This window comes from Triticum aestivum, chromosome 2D (assembly GCF_018294505.1).
Source record: "Triticum aestivum cultivar Chinese Spring chromosome 2D, IWGSC CS RefSeq v2.1, whole genome shotgun sequence".
In the NCBI taxonomy this organism is placed as follows: domain Eukaryota; kingdom Viridiplantae; phylum Streptophyta; class Magnoliopsida; order Poales; family Poaceae; genus Triticum; species Triticum aestivum.
In genome coordinates, this window is record NC_057799.1 from 378444718 (window position 1) to 378457865 (window position 13148).

The following is a 13148-nucleotide window of genomic DNA, read 5'->3' on the forward strand; positions in this document are numbered from 1 at the left end:
CATGACGAGGAGTCTCGAAATGGTTGAGAGGTAAAGATTGATATATAGGACGATAGTATTTGGACACCGGAAGTGTTCCGGAGGGTACCGGGTACATATCGGGTCACCGGAAGGGGTTCCGGGCACCCCCAGCAAAAGATACGGGCCAAGAGGAGAAACGCAGCAGCCAGCAGGGGCTGCTGCGCCCCCCATATGGTCCGGCCTAAGTGTTGAAGGAAAAGGGGAGGAGTAAAGGAAAGAGAGGGAATAGGATTCCCCCTTCCTTCCCCCTCTCCCCTCTTTCCTTCCCCCTTCCGTATACAAGGAAAGGGGGGCGCAGGGCAAGGCAGAGCCCCTAGGGGGCGGCGGCCAAGCCCTAGGGTGCCCTGGCTGCCTCCCCTCCCCTCCCACCTATATATACATGGGGAGGGGGCGCCTAGAACACACAACAACATCTGTTAGCTGTGTGCGGCGCCCCCTCCATAGATTACACCCTCGGTCATATTCTCGCGGTGCTTAGGCGAAGCCCTTCGTGGATTACTTCATCATCATCCTCACCACGTTGTCGTGCTGACGGAACTCATCTACTTCCTCGACTCTTTCCTGGATCAAGAGTTCGAGGGACGTCATCGAGCTGAATGTGTGCAGAACTCAGAGGTGACGTACGTTCGGTACTTAGTCGGTTGGAACAAGAAGAAGTTCGACTACATCAATTGCGTTGTCAAACGCTTTCGCTTTTAGTCTATGAGGGTACGTAGACACACTCTCCCCCTCTCGTTGTTATGCATCTCCTAGATAGATCTTGCGTGAGCGCAATTATTTTTTTAAATTGCATGCTATGTTTTCCAACAGTGGCATCCGAGCCAGGTCTATGCGTAGATGATATGCACGAGTAGAACACAAAGAGCTGTGGGCGGTGATAGTCATATTGCTTACCACCAGCATCTTATTTTGATTCAGCGGTATTGTTGGATGAAGTGGCCCGGACCAACCTTACATGACCACGTTCATGAGACCAGTTCGACCGACAGACATGCAACTAGTTTTGCATAAAGGTGGTTGGCGGGTGTCTGTTTCTCCAACTTTAGTTGAATCGAGTTGGACTGCGGCCAGTCCTTGTTGAAGGTTAAAACAGCAAACTTGACGAAACACCGTTGTGGTTCTGATGCGTAGGCAAGAACGGTTCTTGCTAGAAGCCCGTAGCAGCCACGTAAAACTTGCAACAACAAAGTAGAGGACGTCTAACTTGTTTTTGCAGGGCATGTTGTGATGTGATATGGTCAAGACATGATGTGATATAGATTGTTGTATGAGATGATCATGTTTTGTAAAAGTTATCGGCAACTGGCAGGAGCCTTATGGTTGTCGCTTTATTATATGAAATGCAAACTCCATGTAATTGCTTTACTTTATCACTATGCATTAGCGATAGTTGTAGAAGCAATAGTTGGCGAGACGACCACGACGCTGCGATGGAGATCAAGGTGTCGAGCCGGTGACGATGGAAATCATGACGATGCTTTCGAGATGGAGATCAAAAGCACAAGATGATGATGGCCATATCATGTCACATATTATGATTGCATGTGATGTTTATCTTTTATGCATCTTATTTTGCTTAGTACGGCGGTAGCATTATGAGATGATCCCTTAACTAAATTTCAAGGTATAAGTGTTCTCCCTGAGTATGCACCGTTGCGATAGTTCTTCGTGTTGATACACCACGTGATGATTGGGTGTGATAGGCTCTACGTTCACATACAACGGGTGCAAGACAGTTTTGCACATGCGGAATACTCGGGTTAAACTTGACGAGCCTGGCATGTACAGACATGGTGTCGAAACACTTGAGACCGAAAGGTCGAACGTGAATCATATAGTAGATATGATCAACATAGAGATGTTCACCATTGAGACTACTCCATCTCACGTGATGATCTGTAGCGACCAGACCTCAAACAGTCTGATCTCTGTGCATAAGTGTCATCCCTGGATCGGTAATGCTGACACGCACAGTACTTGAAGGATTTATAACAGAGTAGCAATCACACACTTATTACATCGAATGTCTCAAAAGAGAACTTATTACAATAAATATGGCTTAAGGCCATCTAATACGATAACAGCGGAAGGCTTGGAAGATAAAGTGAGCCCATCAACTCCAACGGCATCACTGAGTGAAAGACCACGACCTAAGGCTCCTTACTCGTCGTCTGAAAAGTCTGCAACATGACACGTTGCAGCCCGAAAACGGGTCAGCACATGGAATATGCTGGCAATGTAACACAAGAGAGTAATGAACAGAATAATGCTATCACTACATGCATATATGGCTGGTGGAGGCTGTATGGTTAATATGTTTTGCGAAAAGCCAATTTTTCCCTACTGCAAAGGAATATATTTTATTTAACTACAAAGTTTGTTGAAAACATTGAGAAGGTAAACCCCCTCTCAATCCCAATTAAAAGTAATCATTAACAACCCATCAAATTAATTAAGTAGTGATGAGATCAACATGATAATCCAAGAACCAGATACTCAAGATGTCCATAACCGGGGACACGGCTAACCATGATTAGTTTGTACACTCTGCAGAGGTTTGCGCACTTTTCCCCACAAGACTCGATCTCCTCCGTTGGATTTCTCGCACTACATGGTGTTTGAGAAACGGATGACCGAGACACAGTCTTTCAGAAGCGTTAGCACCTTACGATGGGTAGACAGTACCACCTACATCCCCTACATCTGCTAGTCTACCACTGTAAGAGTTCACACGACTTAATCAACTATGCTAGAGCCCATAATAGCTTGTGGCTGCACACGGAAGTTTCTAGTATGAATAATCTCATGATCCCTTTGAGCCTGGGTGGCGGTCCATAGAAGAATCACACGGTACCCCGGGATTTCCAAAAATACAGGCAATCACTGGATACCCCAGGTGCCTCAATCCACCCAGATGTGTATTTAAGTTGCCACCTTAAGTTTAACCATTAATTAACAATCTCACATCTGTCATGAATACACTCAAACCCAATCCACGTCTACGAGCATAGCATAGCAATATAAGCATAACGTAGAAGTAACTCCCAGGGTTTGATAATAAACAGGTGAATAGGTACTACCTCAGCTACTTCCCAACCCACAATTTAATTCAGATCCTAACCATGCAATTGTTTGAGGATTGATCTAATGCAATAAAACTGGGTAGTAAAGAGGTATGATCAAAGTGTTACTTGCCTTGCTGATGATCCGCGAAACCTAGAGACTCGTAGTAGCACGCTTCGCACTCCGGGTACTCTATCGCAAACAAACAAGCATACAATAAGCAATCAAGCAAGGGCACGGGTAAAACTCAAATAAGAGATCTAACCAGAAAGTTCAACTTAAGAATTCCGGTTTGCAAAAAGAATCAAATCAAACGAAGCATAAAAACTCAAACGGCGAAAGAAACAAGCTTCGTTTACTAATCTGGTATAAAGTCAAATTTTACAGTAGCAAAAACTTGTTTAAGTCGGTTAAACAGAAAGAGGGTTTTGAGACGAAACTCTAGGCGCTTGAATCGCCTGATTCCAATAAACGAGCAAAAAGTTATACTAGAACGAACATCGGATCAGAAATCGCGATCGAAAATAATCGCGGAAAATCCGAGAAAAACAAAAACTGACGAACAGGCTAACGAACAAACGTTCGCTGTCTGCGGCTAAACGGTGAAAACCGTTCGTTAAAACGAACTAATGAACGTGCGTTCGCTAAATAACTAAACCGAAAAAATAAACCGAACCAGATCTAAAAAAAGGATATAGGTTTAGAAAAAAACCATCGGTTCTCTCGCGAAAAACCGAGGCGGCAGCGGCGACTACCTCCAGCGGGTCGGCGAACGGCGGCGGCGAGCTCCGGCGAGGCGGCGCGGGGCGGCGGCGAGGCGGAGGCGGCGCGGGGCGGCAGCGGCGCCGGGGCGCGCGGCGGCAGCGGCGTTGGCGGCGCGGGGTGGGGCGGCAACGGCGGCGGGGCGCGCGGCGGCGGCGGCGGGGCGCGGTTAGGGTTAGGGTTTGGGTGGCGGCGCGGGCTGGGCTGGCGGCGCTGGTGGGCTTCGGCGGCTCGGGGCGGCGGCTTATAAAGGCCCCCCGGGCGGAGTCCCGCTCGGGTACGGCCCGGAGTCGGTTTGACTTTTTTTTAAATAATTCCAACATGCAGAAAAAGAAAGAAAAGAAATAGTAAACGGACTCCAAAAATCCCGAAATAAATTTTCCCCGTCCTCTAAAAATAGGCCGAACAAGGTGAACATTTATTTTGGCCTAAAATGCAATTTTCAAAAACGCATATTTTTCCTAATTCAAATAAAATAGCGACAAAACTCCGAATAAAAATATTATTTGATTTTAATATTAAATCTCTGATATTTCTTTATTTTAAAGAAGTCATTTTATCCTCTCTCTTTTATTTTTAATAAAAGAAATATTTCAGAGAAAAATAATTAAAATCAAACGATCCTCTTTTCAAAATCCGAGAAAAACTCGAATATGAAAATAACGAAATCCCCAACTCTCTCCGTGGGTCCTTGAGTTGCGTAGAGTTTCTAGGATCAACCAAAATGCAAATAAAAAATATGATATGCAATGATGATCTAATGCATAACATTCCAAATTGAAAATTTGGGATGTTACAAACCTACCCCCCTTAAGATGAATCTCGCCCTCGAGATTCGGGTTGGCTAGAAAATAGGTGAGAGTGATCCTTCCGTAGATCTTCTTCTCGTTCCCAGGTGGCTTCATCTTCGGTATGGTGACTCCACTGAACTTTGCAGAACTTGATTACTTTGTTGCGTGTAACTCGGCTGGCAAACTCGAGTATCTTGACTGGTTTCTCCTCATATGTCAAATCACTATCCAACTGTATCGCTTCTAGCGGCACTGTATCTCTCAGAGGAATATCAGCCATCTCTGCGTGGCACTTCTTCAACTGAGAAACGTGGAACACATCGTGAACTCCGGACAATCCTTCGGGTAATTCCAACTTGTAAGCAACTTCTCCCATACGTTCCAAAATTCTGTATGGTCCCACAAAACGTGGTGCTAACTTTCCCTTAACTCCAAAGCGCTTCACTCCTCGAAGTGGTGATACTCGAAGATACACTCTGTCTCCGACTTCGTAAACTGTCTCCTTGCGTTTAGAATCCGCATAACTCTTCTGCCTGGACTGGGCTACCTTGAGTCTATCGCGAATCAGCTTAACCTTCTGTTCAGACTCTTTAATCAAATCTGGTCCAAACAACTGTCGGTCTCCAACTTCGTCCCACAACAATGGTGTTCTGCACCTCCTTCCGTACAGTGCTTCGAAAGGGGCCATCTTCAAACTGGCTTGATAAATGTTGTTATAAGAGAACTCTGCATAAGGCAAATTATCGTCCCAACTAGATCCATAGTCTAGCGCACAAGCTCTCAACATGTCCTCCAGAATCTGATTTACTCTTTCAGTCTATCCATCTGTTTGCGGGTGAAAAGTTGTATTGAACTCTAGTCTGGTTCCCAAAGTTTCATGCAACTGATTCCAAAACTTTGAGGTAAACTGGGTTCCACTATCTGATATAATGGTCCTCAGAACTCCATGCAGACATACGATCCTGGTCATGTATATCTTTGCCAACTTAGCACTGGTGTAAGTGGTCTTCACTGGGATGAAATGAGCTACTTTCGTTAAACGATCGACTACAACCCATATCGAGTCATAGCCTGAATGAGTCCTGGGTAATCCCGTGATAAAGTCCATGCCTAGTTTGTCCCACTTCCATTCGGGTGTCGGCAATGGCTGTAGCAATCCTGCTGGCTTCTGATGTTCTGCCTTCACTCTCTGACATACATCACAAACTGCAACATACTCTGCAATATCCTTCTTCATTTGTTCCACCAAAAACTATCCTTCAAATCGAGATACATCTTGGTATTTCCTGGGTGAATCAAATATGACGAATCATGGGCTTCTTGCAGAATCAGCTTCCTGATCTCCTGATCATTTGGCACATATACGCGGTCCTCAAACCATAAGGTATCGTGCTCATCCTCACGAAATCCTTTAGCCTTTCCTTTGCTCATCATTTCCTTTATCTCGACAATCTCCTTGTCTGTCTTCTGAGCTTCTCTGATCTTATCCATCAAGGTAGACTGAATTTCCAAGGCTGCTACATAACCTCTTGGAACTATCTCCAAACATAGCTCGCAAAGTTCATCTGCCAACTCCTTGGGTAACTCTCCGGTCATGAGTGTATTGACATGACTTTTGCGGCTTAACGCATCGGCTACTACGTTAGCCTTTCCAGGGTGATAATGCAATCCCATATCATAATCTTTAATGAGTTCTAACCATCTCCTCTGCCTAAGATTCAACTCCTTCTGCGTGAAGATATAATTCAAACTCTTGTGATCCGTGTATACCTCACAATGGTTTCCGATGAGAAAATGTCTCCATGTCTTCAACGCATGTACTACGGCTGCTAACTCCAAATCATGCGTAGCATAATTTAACTCATGGGGTTTAAGCTATCGTGAGGCATATGAAACAACTCTTCCCTCCTGCATAAGTATGGCTCCAAGTCCTCGACGAGAAGCATCGCAATACACTTCATAAGCTTTGCGTTGATCTGGTAGAATCAACATTGGTGATGTAACCAAGCGTCTCTTCAACTCCTGAAAACTGGCCTCACATTCCTTAATCCAATTGAATTTGGTGTCTTTCTTCAACAACTCCGTCATAGGTTTTGCAATCTTTGAGAAATTTTCAATGAACCTCCGGTAGTATCCTGCGAGTCCAAGAAAACTCCGGATCTCCCCAACTGTCGTGGGTGATTCCCAGTTTGTCACAATGACAACCTTGGTGGGGTCTACTGCTATTCCTTCTCCGGATATAACATGTCCAAGGAATCCAACTTCCTTCAGCCAAAACTCGCACTTGCTAAACTTGGCATATAACTGATGTTCCCTGAGCTTACCAAGTACCAAACGCAAATGCTCTTTATGTTCCTCTTCGTTCTTAGAGTAGACCAGAATGTCATCAATGAACACCACAACGAACTTATCCAAAAAAACTCCATAAACACTTTGTTCATCATGTTCATAAATAGGCAGGTGCATTAGTCAGACCAAATGACATAACGGTATCCTCATACAGACTGTACCTCATGGTAAAAGCTATCTTAGGTATATCCTACTCTCGAATCTTCAGCTGGTGGTACCCTGATCGCAAATCGATCTTGGAAAACACCTTAGCTCCTTGCAACTGGTCAAACAAATCATTGATCATCGGCAGTGGGTACTTGTTCTTGATCGTCACCTCATGCAATCCACGATAATCAAAAACCATCCTTAACGATCCATCCTTCTTCTCCACTAGAAGTACTGGTGATCCCCAAGGTGACGAACTTGGGCGAATATAACCTTTATCCAGTAACTCCTTAATCTGCTTCTTAATTTCCTCCAAATCCTTTGCGGGCATTCTGTACGGTCTCTTAGATATTGGCCCTGTGCCTGGAAAAAGCTCAATCAAAAACTCAATGTCTCTATCTGGTGGCATGCCTGGCAACTCTTCTGGAAATACATCCGGAAAATCCTTCACCACTGGTACTTCCTCCTGTACAACTCCTGATAAGGAATTTACTTGAGTCCTATTCGGCACATGCCGGGATACATACTTGATCCTTCTTCCTTCTGGGGTGGTAAGCAAAATCGACTTACTGGCGCAGTCAATGTTCCCTCCATACTTCGATAACCAATCCATGCCTAATATCACATCCAATCCTTGTGACTCCAATACTATTAGGTCTGAGGGGAACAAGTAGTTACCAATCCTTAATGGTAACCGATCACACCATAGGCTAGCCATATACTCTGCTCCTGGCGAGGTTACTAACATGGGTGACCTAAGGGCTTGGGTTGGCAGTTTAAACTTATCCACGAATCCCCTTGATATGTATGAATGCGATGCACCAGTATCAAAAAGTACGACTGCAGTAAATGACTTAACCAAAAACTTACCTATTACTGCATCTGGCTGGGCTTCAACCTCCTCCACGTTAACGTGGTTCACTTGTCCCCTGGTGAAAGGGTTGGGCTTCTTCCCAGAGCTTCCATTGCCGTTTCCATTCTTAGCTTCAGGACATTCATTGGCGTAATGTCCGGTCTTCTGGCATTTGTAGCAAGTCACGTGGCTTAGATCCTTCTTGGCGGGTGTTGCCGGGTTGGAACGGTTCTGTCCGCTACTTCCTCCATTACCATTACCATTCTTGGGGCCACTATGATTGTGCGAACTTCCTCCATTATGAGTGTGGCCTCCATGGTTATGAACAAGTCCTCCCGAGTTCGGGGTGTAACGGGGTCTCTGCTGGGCTCCAGAATTATACTACCCTTGTCCATACTTCCTCTTGCGGCTGTCAATCTGCTGCTGCTTCCCTTCGAGCATGAGAGCTCTATCCACCAACTCCTGATAGTTATTGAAATTTGCCACCATCAACTGCATGCTCAGCTCATCATTCAGTCCTTCCAAAAACTTCTCCTTCTTAGCTGCATCTGTAGCGACGTCATCTGGGGCATAACGTGCTAACTTACTAAACTCATCCACATATTGGCCAACAGTGCGCCCTCCTTGGCGTAAGTTGCGAAACTCACGCTTCTTCATGGACATAGCTCCTGCTGAAACATGGGCAGTGCGAAAAGCCTGCTGGAACTGGTCCCATGTCACAGTGTCAATAGGGTAAGTGACTATGAAATTCTCCCACCAAGATGCTGCGGGTCCATCAAGCTGATGTGCGGCAAAACGCACTCTCTCCGCATCTGTGCATCCTGCAGTGGTCAACTCCCTTTCAATCTTGCGAAGCCAATCATCTGCAACAATCGGCTCGGTGCTACTGGAGAACACCGGCGGATTCAGCCTAAGAAAACGGGCTAAGTGGTCAACTGGTGGGGGTGGTGGTGGGTTGTTGTTGTTGTTGTTGTTCCCCTGGTTCTGATTCTGGACTAGTATCTGCATCAATGCATTCTGCTGCTGGATCAACTGGGTGAGCTCCGGTGGGAAAGCAAATCCATTGTCACGTCTCGGAGGCATCTGCTGGGTTTAGAAAAGATGAGAAATCAGAGTAGAATGAGGTCTAGAGGGGATACACTACCCATATGCACATGAGACAAACACAAACATATCACTCAATCAATCAAACAAAGGCATACAATCGGTCTAGAACTATCGTTACAAAAGTGTTTGGACTATACTATATACATGGTGGAATACTACTACTGATTTGGTGGTCTACTAGAAAAATTGATCGGTCGAAGACTCCATGATATCTGCTCCAGCTTCATCAACATAATCATCATCGCTATCGTCAGGGTCCGAGTCGGTGTCGTCGATGATGATGTAGTTCTCCGGGCAAGTGGAACTATCATCTTCTCCTCCTGGCGCAGGGTCTCCCATGAAAACTCCCAGCTTCTTTGTCAGGTCGCCATTCTTCTCGACTAATGCAACGATTTCCTCCATATAATCCTCGCGTGTAGCCTTGAGTTCTTCCTCCAGTTCCGTGATCCTTGTCATCGCCTTCTTCAAATCTGTCATGCATGTGCACATCTGGTTCTCTTGGCGTCGAATGTGCTGGTTTAACTCCTGGATGAAAGCTGCAATCGATCTATCTTTCCTAGTGCTGATCATCTCCCATTGCTCGTGTCGGCGCCCACAAATCTGGTAGATAGTATCCTTGAGATCATTGAGGTAAACTTCTACAATGCATTCCATGGTGATGTGAGCTGCCATACTCTTTCCTAGACTCCAGGTTGGGGCATCGAAGGATAACTCTATGGGCTCGGTGACTGGCGTGAATGTCCTTCCTGGAACTTGAACTTGAATCATCCAGCGCTCCTCTTCTGGTAAAGTGGCGTTGTAGGTCCCGGTGAAACTTGGTATTCCAATGTTCAAGTAATTAGTGACTTCCTTCAAGTGGCGTCCAAATGGGGTGTCTTCATCCGGTTGCATGAACTTGATCCTTGCATCCGCCATCCTAAAGAGTAGAAAATGGAGAGGAGTTAGAAATGAGAAGAGAGTAGTGATCTAGGGCTTTTAGCTTAGTGGTCATGTCCTACAGTCAGCGTGTGCTCTGATACCATCTTTGTAGCGACCAGACCTCAAACAGTCTGATCTCTGTGCATGTGTCATCCCTGGATCGGTAATGCTGACACGCACAGTACTTGAAGGATTTATAACAGAGTAGCAATCACACACTTATTACATCGAATGTCTCAAAAGAGAACTTATTACAATAAATATGGCTTAAGGCCATCTAATACGATAACAGCGAAAGGCTTGGAAGATAAAGTGAGTCCATCAACTCCAACGGCATCACTGAGTGAAAGACCACGACCTAAGACTCCTTACTCGTCGTCTGAAAAGTCTTCAACATGATACGTTGCAGCCCGAAAACGGGTCAGCACATGGAATATGCTGGCAATGTAACACAAGAGAGTAATGAACAGAATAATGCTATCACTACATGCATATATGGCTGGTGGAGGCTGTATGGTTAATAAGTTTTTGCGAAAAGCCAATTTTTCCCTACTGCAAAGGAATATATTTTAATTAACTACAAAGTTTGTTGAAAACATTGAGAAGGTAAACCCCCTCTCAATCCCAATTAAAAGTAATCATTAACAACCCAACAAATTAATTAAGTAGTGATGAGATCAACATGATAATCCAAGAACCAGATACTCAAGATGTCCATAACCGGGGACACGGCTAACCATGATTAGTTTGTACACTCTGCAGAGGTTTGCGCACTTTTCCCCACAAGACTCGATCTCCTCCGTTTGATTTCTCGCACTACATGATGTTTGAGAAACGGATGACCGAGACACAGTCTTTCAGAAGCGTTAGCACCTTACGATGGGTAGACCGTACCACCTACATCCCCTACATCTGCTAGTCTACCACTATAAGAGTTCACACAACTTAATCAACTACGCTAGAGCCCATAATAGCTTGTGGCTGCACACGGAAGTTTCTAGTATGAATAATCTCATGATCCCTTTGAGCCTGGGTGGCAGTCCATAGGAGAATCACACGGTACCCTGGGATTTCCAAAAATACAGGCAATCACTGGATACCCCAGGTGCCTCAATCCACCCAGATGTGTATTAAAGTTGCCACCTTAAGTTAACCATTAATTAACAATCTCACATCTGTCATGAATACTCTCAAACCCAAACCACGTCTACGAGCATAGCATAGCAATATAAGCAACGTAGAAGTAACTCCCAGGGTTTGATAATAAATAGGTGAATAGTACCTCATCTACTTCCCAATCCCACAATTTAATTCAGATCCTAACCATGCAATGTTTGAGGGTGAAACTAATGCATAAAAACTGGGTATGAAAGAGGTATGATCAAAGTGTTACTTGCCTTGCTGATGATCCGCGAAACCTAGAGACTCGTAGTAGCACGCTTCGCACTCCGGGTATTCTATCGCAAACAAATCAACAAGCATACAATAAGCAAACAAGGAAGGGCACGGGTAAAACTCAAATAAGAGATCTAACCAGAAATTTCAACTTAAAACTCTGGTTTGCAAAAAAATCAAATCAAACGAAGCATAAAAACTCAAACGGCGAAAGAAACAAGCTTCGTTTACTAATCTGGTCTAAAGTCAAATTTTACAGTAGCAAAAACTTGTTTAAGTTGGTTAAACAAAAAGAGGGTTTTGACACAAAACTCTAGGCGCTTGAATCGCCTGATTCCGATAAACGAGCGAAAAGTTATACTAGAACGAAAATCGGATCAGAAATCGCGATCGAAAATAATCACGGAAAATCCGAGAAAAAAAACTGACGAACAGGCTAACGAATGAACGTTCGCTGTCTGCGGCTAAACGGTGAAAACCGTTCATTAAAACGAACTAATGAACGGGCGTTCACTAAATAACTAAACCGAAAAAAATAAACCGAACTGGACCTAAAAAACGAATCTAGGTTTAGAAAAAAAACTGTCGGTTCTCTCGCGAAAACCGAGGCGATGGCGGCGACTACCTCCAGCGGGTCGGCGAAAGGCGGCGGTGGCGGTGGGCTCCGGCGAGGCGGCGCGGGGCGGCGGCGTCGGCGGGGCGCGGTTAGGGTTAGGGTTTGGGTGGCGGCGCGGGCTGGGCTGGCGGTGCTGGTGGGCTTCGACGGCTCGGGGCGGCGGCTTATAAAGGCCCCCCAGGCGGAGTCCCGCTCGGGTACGGCCCGGAGTCGGTTTGATTTTTTTTTAAATAATTCTGACGTGCAGAAAAAGAAAGAAAAGAGATACTAAACGGACTCCAAAAATCCCGAAACAAATTTTCTCCATCCTCTAAAAATAGGCCGAATAAGGTGAACATTTATTTGGGCCTAAAATGCAATTATGAAAAACGCATATTTTTCCTAGTTCAAATAAAATAGCGACAAAACTCCGAATAAAAATCTTATTTGATTTTAATATTAAATCTCTGATATTTCTTTATTTTGAGGAAGTCATTTTATCCTCTCTTTTTTAATTTTAATAAAAGAAATATTTCAGAGAAAAATAATTAAAATCAAACGATCCTCTTTTCAAAATTCGAGAAAAACTCGAATATGAAAATAACGAAATCCCCAACTCTCTCCGTGGGTCCTTGAGTTGCGTAGAATTTCTAGGATCAACCAAAATGCAAATAAAAATATGATATGCAATGATGATCTAATGCATAACATTCCAAATTGAAAATTTGGGATGTTACATGATCAGACATGGTTTGGTTGATTCGGATCACATATCATTTAGATGACTTGAGGGATGTCTATCTAAGTGGGAGTTCTTAAGTAATTTGATTAATTGAACTTAATTTATCATGAACTTAGTCCTAATAGTATTTGCATATCTATGTTGTAGATCAATAGCTCGCGTGTAGCTCCCCGTTTATTTTTGATATGTTCTTAGAGAAAAATAAGTTGAAAGAGGATAGTAGCAATGATGCGGACTGGGTCCGTGATTTGAGGATTATCCTCATTGCTACACAGAAGAATTATGTCCTTGATGCACCGCTAGGTGACAAACTTGTTGCAGGAGCAGATGCAGACGTTATGAACATTTTGCAAGCTCGATATGATGACTACTTGATAGTGTAGTGCGCCATGCTTTACGGCTTAG